The sequence below is a fragment of the Gorilla gorilla genome, chromosome 16 (assembly GCF_029281585.2).
Source record: "Gorilla gorilla gorilla isolate KB3781 chromosome 16, NHGRI_mGorGor1-v2.1_pri, whole genome shotgun sequence".
Classification (NCBI taxonomy): Eukaryota; Metazoa; Chordata; class Mammalia; order Primates; family Hominidae; genus Gorilla; species Gorilla gorilla.
The window spans coordinates 32,627,262-32,638,135 of NC_073240.2; positions in this window are offsets into that span (position 1 = coordinate 32,627,262).

Here is a 10,874-nt window from a genome sequence, read left to right on the forward strand (position 1 = left end):
ATGATTTCTTATCGTGATTATGCCAATTTTTACTCTTTTTATTTTGTTTTGTTTGTTTCTTTCTTTCTTTTTGTTTGTTTTTTGAGACGAAGTTTCACTCTGTCCCCCAGGCTAGAGTGCAGCGGTGTGATCTTGGCTCACTGCAATCTCTGCCTCCCGGGTTCAAGTGATTCTCCTGCCTTAGCCTCCCGAGTAACTGGGATTACGGGTGCCCGCCACCATGCCCGGCTATTTTTTTGTATTTTTAGTAGAGATGGGGTTTCACCATGTTGGCCAGGCTAGTCTCGAACTCCTCACCTCAAGTGATCCACCTGCATCAGCCTGCCGAAGTGCTGGGATTACAAGCGTCAGCCACTGCACCCGGCCATACTCTGTGTGATTTTAATTTGTATTATTAGGTGCTGTTTTTTAGTTATATTATTAGGTGCATACACATTTTAATTTTAATTTTTTAATAATTTTTTTGAGATGAGGTCTCGCTATGTTGCTCAGGCTTGTTTTGAACTCCTGGGCACAAGGGGTACACCCACTTCAGCCTCCCGAAGTGCTGGGGTTACAGGCATGAGCCACTGAGCCCGGCCTAAAATTCTTATAATGCTCTGGTCAACTGAATCATTTCTTACTACCTTTTCTCTTTATCTTAGTCGTTCTCTTTGCCTTAAAGTCAACTTTGCCTGAGATTAGTTATATCTCTTTCCATCCTTTTGGTTTTAAACCTGCTATATCCTTGTATTTATGTTGGTCTTTTGTAAATAGAATATGTTAGCTTTCGGGTTTTCTTTTTTGTATATAGAGCATGAAAATTTTGGCCTTTTATCAAGAGCATTTATTCTATTTACATAGAATTTAAATTCTAACATTGTTATAGAAATCCACCATTTACCATGCATGTGCTTTCTTTTTTTCCCACCTGTTCTACGTCCCTATTTCTCTCATTTTCTGTCTTCTTTTATATTGATTATTTTTATTCCTATGTTTGTCTCTCTATTGAATTGAAAGTTACACATTCTTCTCCTATAATTGTATTGTTTGCTTGGGATTGTAGCGGCATTCTTGGCTTATCAAAGTTACTGTCAATTAGGATTTTTACCCTTTCCAGTCAATATAAAGACCTTAGAATTCTAACTCCATTTATCCCCTTTCAGCATATGTGCTATTGTTGCATGTACTCTTTTAATAGCTAGAATTTCTTTTTCAGAGTAGTTTTAGGTTTGCAGAAAATTGAGCATGTAGTACAGAGAGCTCCCATGTACCTCCTGTCTCCCCCTCACAGCTGTCCCAGTTAGCAACATCTTGCATGGTGTATATTTGTTATAACTGAAGCGCCAATATTGACACATTACTATTAACCGAAGCCCAGAGTTTACATTGTAATTTACTCTTTGTGTTGTACATTCTGAGTTTTTTTGTTTTTTGTTTTGTTTTGTTTTTTTGAGACACAGTCTTGCTCTGTCACCCAGGCTGGAGTACAGTGACACGTTCTTTGTTCACTGCAACCTCCTCCGCCTCCCAGGTTCAAGCAATTCTCCTACCTCAGTCTCCCAAGTAGCTGGGATTACAGGCATGCGCCACCACACCCGGCTAATTTTTTGTATTTTTGAAAGAGACAGGGTTTCACCATGTTGGCCAGGCTGGTCTCGAACTCCTAACCTCAGGTGATCCGCCCACCTCGGCCTCCCAAAGTGTTGGGATTACAGGCATAAGCCACTGCGCCCAGCCCATTCTTAGTTTTGACAAAACTTAATGTCAGGTATCCACCCACCGTTACCATATCATACAGAATAGTTTCACTGCCCTAAAAATCCCCTGTACTCCAACTGTTCATCCCGCCCTGTCTTCCCCCGAAACCCTGATATTCACTGATCTTTTTAATGTCTCTATAATTTCGCCCTTTCCAGAATTGGAATCATACAGTATGTAGCCTTCTCAGATTGACTTTTTTTTTTTTTTTTTTTTTTGAGACAGAGTCTTAACTCTGTCATCCAGGCTGGAGTACAATGGTGCGATCCTGGGTCACTGCAACCTCCGCTTCCCGGGTTCCATCTATTATCCTGCCTCAGCCTCCCAAGTAGCTGGGATTACAGGTGTGCACCACCACGCCTGACTCATTTTTGAATTTTTAGTAGAGAGAAGATTTCACCATGTCAGCCAATCTGGTCTTGAACTCCTGGCCTCATGTGATCTGCCTGACTTCGCCTCCCAAAGTGGTGGGATTATAGGCATGAGCCACTGTGCCTGGCCTCAGATTGATTTCTTTGACTAAGCAATATCATTTAAGGTCCTGCAAATCTTGGGGCCTGATGGCTTATTTATTTATTTATTTATTTATAGACGGAGTCTCACTCTGTCATCCCTGCTAGAGTGCGATGGCACGATCTCGGCTCACCGCAACCTCTGCCTTCCAGGTTCAAGTGATTCTCCTGCTTCAGCCTCCCAAGTAGCTGGGATTGCAGGTGTGCACCACCACGCCCAGCTAACTTTTGTATTTTTTACTAGAGATGAGGTTTTACCATGTGGGCCAGTCTAGTCTCAAACTCCTAACCTCAGACTACATGCCCACCTTGGCCTCCCAAAGTACTGGGCACCACACCCAGCCCCGATGGCTTCTTTCTTTTTAGCACTGAATAATGCTCCATTGTCTGGAGGTACTGCATGTACCCATTGAAGGACATCTTGCTTGCTTCACATTTTTAGCAATTATGAATAAAGCTGTCATAGACATTTGTGTGCAGGTTTTGGTGTGGGCATACATTTTGAATTTGTTTGAGTAAATGCCTAGGAGACCATTTTCTGGATCATAAGATAAGACTATGTTTAGTTTTATAAGAAACTGCCAGACTGTCTTACAAAGTGGCATTCCAACCAGCAATGAATCAGTTTCTGCTGCTCTGCATTCTCCTAGCATTTGAAATTGTCAGTTTTTTGGGTTTTAGCCATTCAAATAGATGCGTAGTAGTATCCCATTTTTCCTTATATTCCCAATAACAAATGATGTTACAATTCCCATTATTCCTGATAAAAAATGATATTGAGCATATTTTCATATGCTTATTTACCATCTGTATATCTTCTTTAGTGAGGTGTCCAAATCTTTTGCCCATATTTTTAATTGGGCTATTTGTTTTCTTATTGTTGAGTTTTAGGAGTTCAACGTATATTTTGGATACAAGTCCTTTATCAAATGTGTGTTTTGCAAATATTTTCTCCTAGTCTCTGTTTTTTAAATGTACATAGCCATGTCTTTTACAGAGCAGAAGTTTTTCATTTTAGTAAAGTTTATCAATTTTTTTCTTTCCTAAGCCATTCTTTTGACATTGCATCTGAAAAGTCATCGCCAAACTCTAGGTCTCCTGGATTTTCTCCTATGATATCCTCTAGATGTTTTATAATTTTATGTTTTACATTTAGGCCTGTGAGCCACTTTAATTTTTGTGAATGGTGTAAGGTCAGTGTCTAGATTCATTTATTTCCATGTGGATCTCAGTTGTCCCAGCATCATTTGTTGAAAAGACCATCCTTTCTCCATTGGATTGCCTTTGCTCCTTCGTCAAAGATCAGTTTATTGCATTAGTGCAGGCCTATTTCTGGGCTGTCTGCTCTGTTGCATTTAATTTTTGTGTGTGTGTATTATTTCACCAATACCACACTGTCTTAATTATTATAGCTTTATAGTAAATCTTGAGGTTGGGTAAGGTCAGTCCTCTGAGTTTGTTCTTCTTCAGTATTACGTTGCTTATTTTAGGTCTTTTACCTTTCCGTATAAACCTTTGAATGAGTTTGTCAGTATCCCCCCTGACCCAAATAACTTACTTGCCGGGGTTTTGACTGGGGTTCATTGCATCTATAGATCAAGTTGGGAAGAGCTGACCTCTTAACAATATTGAGTTTTCCTATCTATGAACATGAAATATCTCTTCATTTATTTATAACTTATTTGATTTCTTTCATCACAGTTTTATAGTTTTCCTCATGTATATCTTGGACATATTTTGTTAAATTTATTACTAAGTACTCTATTCTTTGGTACTAGTGTAAAAGATATTATGTTTTTATTTGAAATTCCAGTTGTTCATATCTGGTATATAGGAAAACAACTGACTTAAATCTATTAACCTTGTATCCAACAAACTTGCTGTTATCACCTATTAGTTCCAAGAGTTTTTTGGTTGATTCTTTGGAATTTTCTAGATAAACCATCAAGTCATCTGTGAGCAAAGACAGTTTTATTCCTTCCTTTCCAATTTTGCATAACTTTTATTTCTTTTTCTTATCTTATTGCATTAGCTGTAATTTTCAGTATGATGTTGAAAAGGAGTAGTAGGAGGGGACATTCTTACCTTATTCCTTATTTTAGTGGGAAAGCTTCTGGTTTCTCACCATTAAGTATGGTGTTAGCTGTAGGTTTTGTTGTAGTTGTTCTTTATCAAGTTGTGGAAGTAACCATCTATTCTTAGTTTGCTGAGAGTTTTTATTATATACAGGTATTGGATTTTCTCAAATGCTCTTCTATGCATTTTATGTTATTAATATGATCATGTGATTTTTCTTCATCCTGTGGATGTGATGAATTACAATGATCGATTTTTAGACATTGAATCAGCCTTGCATATCTGGGATAAATCTAATTTGGTCATAGTGTATAACTATATGTATTGTTCTTTATACATTTCATACACTAGTTTGATTTACTAATATTTTGTTGAAGAATTTTTGCATTTATGTTCATGAGAAATATTGGCTATAGTTTCTTTTTTTTCTTATAATGTCTTGGTTTGGTTTTGATATTAGGGAAATGCTGGCCTCATACAATGTTAGGAACTATTCCTTCTGCTTCCATTTTGTGGAAAAGATGGTGGAGAATTGGTATATTTTCTTCCTCAAACTTATGGTATAATTCACCAGTGAAACATCTAGGCCTGGTGCTTTCTGTAGGGGTAGCTTATTAGTTATTGACTTAATTTTTAATAGATATTGCCTATTCAGGCGACCTATTTCTCATTGTATGAGTTTTGAAAGATTGTGTGTTTCAAGGAATTTGTTTATTTCATCTAAGCTATTAAATTTGTGGACACAAATTTGTTCATGTTATTCCTTTATTATCCTTTTAATGTCCATTGGATCAGCAGTGATGGCCTTTCTTTGATTTCTCATATCAGTGACTGCATCTGATCTCTTTGGTTAACTTGACTAGAGATTCATCAATTTTATTGATCTTTTCAAAGAATCAGCTTTAGTTTTCTCTACTGATTTCCTGTTTTTAATTTCATTGATTTCTGCATTGATTTTTATTTCTTTTTCCTGCTTGTATTAGTTTTAATTTGTTCTTCTTTCTACTTTTCTAAGGTGAAAACTTAGATTACCGGTTTTAGATCTTTCTTTGTTTTTTTTTTTTTTTTTTTTTGAGATGGAGTCCTGCTCTGCGCCCAGGTCAGAGTGTAGTGGCACATCTTGGTTCACTGCAACATCTGCCTCCTGGGTCGAAGCAATTCTCTGCCTCAGCCTCCCAAGTAGCTGGGATTACAGGCACCCACCACCATGCCTGGCTAATTTTTGTGTTTTTAGTAGAGACGGGTTTCACCATCTTGGCCAGGCTGGTCTTGAACTTCTGACCTCGTGATCTGCCCACCTTGACCTCCCAAAGTGCTGGGATTACAGGCGTGGGCTCCTGCACCAAGGAGATCTTTCTTTTTTTCTAATACATACATTCAATACTACAAATTTCTCTCTAAGCACTGCTTTCACTGCATTCCCACACATTTTGGTAAATTGTGTTTTCATTTTCATTTAGTTCAAAATGTTTTAAAATTTTTCTTTGACTCCTGTTATTTAGAAGGGTATTGTTTACTCTCCAACTATTTAAGGATTTCCCAGATATCTTTCGGTAATTTTTTTTTTTTGGTCTAATTCCATTGTGGTCTGAGAGCATACTTCGTGTGATTTTTATTCTTTAATTTTGCTGGGGTGTGTTTTGTCTCAGAATGTTGTCTTTCTTGCTGAATGTTTCATGTGAGCTTGAGAAGAATGTGTATTCTGCTGTAGTTGGATGAATTATACTGTAAATGTCAATTAGATTAAGTTAATAGATAGTACTGTTAAATGCAACTATATCCTTACTAATTTTCCCTGTGTTGGATCCATAAATTACTGATAGATGTGTTTTGGAGTCTCCTACTACAACAGTGGATTTTTATATTTCTCCTTGCAGTTCTGTAAGTTTTTGCCTTTTTCAAATTGACATCGTTGTTAGACACATACACATCAAAAATTCTTACATCTTCTTGCAGAACTGACCCCTTTATTATCATTATGTAATGTCCTATTTATCCCAATAAGTTCCCTTTTTCTGCTTTACCTGGAATTAATATAGCTACTCCAGCTTTCTTTTGACTAATTATAGCATGGTATATCTTTCCCTATATTTTAACTTTTAATTTGCTATATCTTTATATTTAAAGTGGACATTATAAATGGGAGCTAAACAATGGGTAAAAAAAAGAAAAAAGAAAAAAATGTAAAATAAAGTGAACAACATAGAGTTGGGTCTTATTTTTATTATCCACTCTTGACAGCCTCTGCTTTTTAGTTGGTGTATTTAGGCCACTTACATTTATAGTAATTATTAATATAGTCAGATTAATATCTATCATATTTGTAACCATTTTCTATGTATTACATTTGTCTTTTCTTCCCTTCTTTTTCTGCCTTCTCTAGTTTCAACTGAGCATTTTATATAATTCCACGTTCTCTCTTCTCTTACCATATTAATTATCTTTTTAGTGGTTGCTCTAGAGTTTGCAGTATACATTTAAAACTAACCTAAACCCACTTTCAATTAACACTATATCACTTCATGAGTAGTGCAAGTAGTTTATGGCAGAGTATTTCCAATTTTACACTCCTGTTCCTTATAACATCATTATCATTTATTTTCCTTATATATGTTATAATCACCAAATACATTGTTGTTATTATTTTTGTACAAACAGTTATCTGTTAGATAAATTAAGAAAAAATAAAAGGTTTTACTTTACCTTTATTTATTTCTTCTCTAACACTCTTCATTTATGCAGATTTGAGTTTCTGACCCATATCTTTTCCTTCTCTTGAATAACTTCTTTTAGCATTTTTCACAAAGTAGATGTACTGGTGACAAATTTCCTCAATTCTGTTTGTCTGAAAATATCTTTATCTCTTTTTCACATCTGAAGGATAATTTCTCTGGATACAGAATCTAGGTTGTTGGTTTGTTTCTTTCAACATTTGAAATATTTCTTCTCATTTTCTTCTTGCCTTCATGGTTTCTGACAAGAATGCTGATATAGGTTTTACCCTTGTTCCTCTATAGATAAGTTTATTTATTTATTTATTTATTTATTTTTGAGATGGAGTTTCACTCTTGTTGCCCAGGCTGGAGTGCGATGGTGTGATTTCGGCTCACCACAACCTCTGCCTCCTGGGTTCAAGCAATTCTCCTGCCTCAGCCTCCCGAGTAGCTGGGATTACAGGCATGCACCACCATGCCCAGCTAATTTTTTGTATTTTTAGTAGAGACGGGTTTTCTCCATGTTGGTCAGGCTGGTCTTGAACTCCTGACCTCAGGTGATCTGCCCACCTCGGCCTCCCAAAGTGCTGGTATTACAGGCGTGAACCACTGCGCCCGGCCGGTAAGTTATTTTTTAATCTGTCATGTAACGGACTGAATGCTTGTGTCCCTTCCCCATCAAATTCATGTGTTGAAACCCTAATCCCAATGTGATGGTAATTATAGGTGAGATCTTTGGGGAGTGATTGAGTCATGAAGACAGAACCTTCATGAATGGGATTCATGCCCTTATCAGAAAAGACCAGAGAGCCAGCTAGCTTGCTTTCCACTATGTGAGGATACAATGAGAAGCTGGCAATCAGTCTTCTCAGCTTCTTGGCCTTTTGGGTAAGATCAAGTGAGAAGTTGGCAATCTTCAACCCAGAAGAGAGTTCTAACCCAACCATGGGGCACCCTGATCTTGGACCTTCAGCCTGAGAACCGTGAGAAATAAATTTCTGTTGCCACTCATTCTACAATATTCTCTCATAGCAGCCCAAACTGACTAAGACATCTTGTTTTTTTTTCCGAAGTTTTCTCTTTGTCTTTGGTTTTCTATAGTTTGAACACGATAGGTCCACATATTTTGGTATTTATCATGTTTAATGTTTTTCAACATTTCTGGTTCAGTGGTTTGGTGTCTGCCCTTAATTTTGGAAAATTCTCAGACATTGTTACTACAAATATTTCTCCTGTTCCTTTCCCTCTTTCTTCTCCCTCTGGTATTCATATTACATGTACGATACAGCTTTTTATTTATTTATTTTTATTATATAGTTTTTGAGACAGGGTCTGGCTCTGTCACTCAGGCTGGAGTGCAGTGGTGCAATCTCAGCTCATTGCAACCTCTGCCTCCTGGGTTCAAGGGATTCTCATGCCTCAGCTGCCCGAGTAGTGAGATTACAGGCATGCACCACACCTAGCTAATTTTTTGTATTTTTAGTAGAGATGGGGTTTCACCACGTTGGCCAGGCTGGTCTTGAACTCCTGACCTCAAGTGATCCTCCCACCTCGGCCTCCCAAAGTGCTGGGATTACAGGCGTGAGCCACTGCACCCAGCCTGATACAGCTTTTTTAACTGTTCCACAATCTTTGGATACTATGTTCCTTCTCTTAATTCTTATTTTAATTTGCATTCCAGTTTTGGAAGTTTCTATTAGCATCTTCAAACTCATTAATTATTTTCCTGGTAATGTCTAGCCTCTTGATCAATGGCATTTTTATTGCGTAGGTGTTTTCGATCTTTAGTTTTTCCTTTTGATTATGTCTTAGAGTTTCTCTTTGATAATATTACACATCTGTTCTTGCATGCTGTCCACTTTGTTCATTAGAGCCCTTAGTGTGTGTGTGTGTGTGTGTGTATTTTTTTTTTCTTTGAGACAGAATCTCACTCTGTTGTCCAGGCTGGAGTGCAGTGAAGTGATCTCGGCTCACTGCAACCTCCACCTACCGGGTTCAAGCAAGTCTCCTGCCTCAGCCTCCCAGACAGCTGGGACTACAGGCTTGCCCCTCCATGCTCAGCTATTTTTTTTTTTTCCTGAGACAGAGTTTCGCTCTTGTTGCCCAGGCTGGAGTGCAGTGGCGCGATCTCGGCTCTCTGCAACATCTACCTCCTGGGTTCAAGCAATTCTCCTGCCTCAGCATCCTGAGTAGCTGGGATTACAGGCTCGTGCCACCATGCCCAGCTAATTTTTGTATTTTTAGTAGAGACGTGGTTTCGCCATGTTGGCCAGGCTGGTCTCGAACTCCTGACCTCAGGTGATCCACCCACCTTGGCCTCCCAAAGTGCTGGTATTACAGGCATGAGCCACCATGCCCGGCCTAATTTTTGTATTTTTAGTAGAGATGGGGTTTTGCCATGTTGGCCAGGCTGCTCTTGAACTCCTGACCTCAGATGATCCACCCACCTCGGCCTCCCAAAGTGTTGGGATTACAGGCGTAAACCACCGCACCCAGCCGGAACCCTTAGTATATTAATCATAGTTATTTAAAATTCCCAGCCTGGTGATTCCAAACTCTCTGCTGTATCTGAGTCTAGTTCCCTTGCTTGCTTTCTCTCTTCACACTGCTTTTTCTTGCGTTTTGGCATACCTTGTAATTATTTTATTGAAAGCCAGACATGATGCATTGCATAAGAAGAAGTGAGGTAAATAGGCCTTTAATGTGAGGGTTTATGTTTATCTGGCCAGGGATTACAATGTTTACCGTAGGTGTGGGTGTTTCTGGCTTCACTTTCCTCCAGCATCTTTTTTTTCTCTCTCTCTGTTATCTTTGGGTTCCCTAGGAAATTCTTAAATAGTCTAAGCCTTGCAGTTTTTCAGCTGTGACCCTCTGGAATTATACAGAAGCCTCTGGTGATGGCGGTAAGGTGTGGGAGTAGGGAAGCACTTTATTTATTTATTTATTTATTTATTTATTTATTTATTTATTTCAGATGGAGTTTCGCTCTCGTTGGCCAGGCTGGAGGGCAGTGGCATGATCTTGGTTCACTGCAGCCTCTGCCTCCTGGGTTCAAGTGATTCTCCTGCCTCCCAAGTAGCCGGGATTACAGGCATGGGCCATCACACCCAGCTAATTCTTGTATTTTTAGTAGAGATGGGGTTTCGCCATGTTGGCCAGACCGCTCTCAAACTCCTAGCCTCAGGTGATCCACCTGCCTCAGCCTCCCAAAGTGCTGGGACTGCAGGCATGAGCCACCGCGCCGGGCACTTTAGAATGCTGTAATTAGACTTCAGCCTGTGTTCTTGGGCTGTGACTTCTACAAGTGCTTCTCAGCAGCTTTTCCCCAACTTATGTGAGACAGGAGGGCTGGAGAGAGCTGGAGTGTGGTATTTCTCTTCCAACACTGGGAAGACTAGAGGAGGCTGGAGTTTGGTATTTTTCCTCCCCCACATTGGTTAGGCTCTGCTATGGCTTCAATGTTTGTGTCCCTGCCAAAATTATTGAAATGCAACCCCAAATGTGATGGTATTAAGAACTGGGGCATTAGGGAGATGATTAGATCAAGAGGCAGAGTCCTCAGGGATGAGATTAGTGCCCTCATAAAAGAGGCCCCGGAGAGCTATCTCGCTCCTTCCACCATGTGAGGACATAGCTGAAAGGTGTGTCTGTGAAGACACAAGCTCTTACCAGGCCCCAAATCTGCCTACACTTTGATTTTGGACTTCCCAGCCTCCAGAACTGTGAGAAATAAATGTTTGTTGTTTATAAGCCAGGCAGCTTATGACATTTTTTGTTTTATCAGCTTGAATGGACTAAGACAGGCTCTGATAATGTAGTTTCCCTTGATGGC